Raw genomic sequence first — 1514 nt, forward strand, 5'->3', positions numbered from 1 at the left:
AGCTGAGGAAGGGCTTTTGCAAAGGTAGCAAAACTGGAACGATTATGCTTTCTGAACTCCAAAGTCACACACAGATCACTGAGGGATAGCTGAACTGAAGGTATATCTACCAGACATTATCAAAATGTTGTCCTGGGGTGCGGTACAAGCAAGGACCCTCCTGCCCTTCTGCACAACCAAGTCCTGGCAATTTTTTGCTGCTGTCTAATACTCGATTGATGTTCAGACATGGGAACACCCAAAAATTCCCCAGATCATGTGCCTTAAATCTATCTACAGATTAAATACAAATGGGTTAAAGCTTCACCACAAATGGAAAATATTTTGCCATCAATCATTTGAAGCAGCAGCAAAAGGCCAAACACGCGTTCCCTGTCTCATACATAACGTTACTGCTTTCCCAACTGAAGCATCCTCCTTACTGTCCCCCTAGCCTGGCTGAGGTTTCCCACGAGCTAAAGTGCAGAACGACATCATGAAGAGGTCACGTGACAAGGCACAGGCAGGTCGTCCCTTCCATGGGATGAACAGGGGGTAGAAATGAACAGACGTGGAAAAGCGTCACATTTTCATTTTCCTGAACAGCAGCACAAACCAAATGACAAGGAGGGCACTGGAGCAAGTATCAAAATCTCTGCCAAAAAGGTAATTTCAGATTTAACCAAAAAAAAAGTAATCTGGCTGCCAGATGAAATGGGAAGGTATGTTTCAATCACTTTGTCAAAATGCAGGCAATGCGTGGAAGTACACTCAAGGGCTAAAAAATTATAAACCAGAGTATCTCCCACTGCTGGAAGGTACGGAGCTGCATCTTCTAGCCAAGGGGGAGACATCAGTGCAGAGAAACAGATAACATCCTGAGCTCCTTGCCCACTCCGCTTTCCTTTAAGCATATAAAATATTAAGTGGAAAAGAAAAAAAAATTACCTTGGAGGGAAAGCCAAGGCTGGCTGACCCAGCAGAGGGCTGCCTGAGCCAAAACCACCCTGCCGGGTGGTGAATACAAATCCCTGTTCTGCACTCAGACTCATTGTGCCCAACCTGCTCCGCCTGCAAGAAGCTGAGATGAACCAAGATTAACCTGGAACAAAGGGTTGCTCAAATAACTTGTCTGGCAGTGTATCTTTCTCCCAGGGAAAATGAAAATCAGCAGTTATGATAACACTATGCTGTGATTGGTGTGTGCTGCAGCCACAGGCAACCAGCAGTTAAGCCCAAGCGGAAGCAATTATTAGTCGAGTTAGGGAGTACATCAGCCAAAAGTCACCCAGAGCATCATAAATAGGTCCAAAGGAGAGACCCTTTGGCTCTGCGGCTGCTTTGCAAAGCCCGGGGATGGAGATGCGTTAAAGCATTACGTGGGTGTCCTGGTTTCAGCTGGGGTAGAGTTAATTTTCTTCCTAGTAGCTGGTACAGTGCTGTGTTTTGGATTTAGGATGAGAATAATGTTGATGATAACACACCGATGTTTTAGTTGTTGCTAAGCAGTCTTTATACTAAGTCAAGGACTTTTC

The sequence above is a fragment of the Pygoscelis adeliae genome, unplaced genomic scaffold (genome assembly GCF_000699105.1).
Source record: "Pygoscelis adeliae isolate BGI_AS28 unplaced genomic scaffold, ASM69910v1 Scaffold139, whole genome shotgun sequence".
Classification (NCBI taxonomy): Eukaryota; Metazoa; Chordata; class Aves; order Sphenisciformes; family Spheniscidae; genus Pygoscelis; species Pygoscelis adeliae.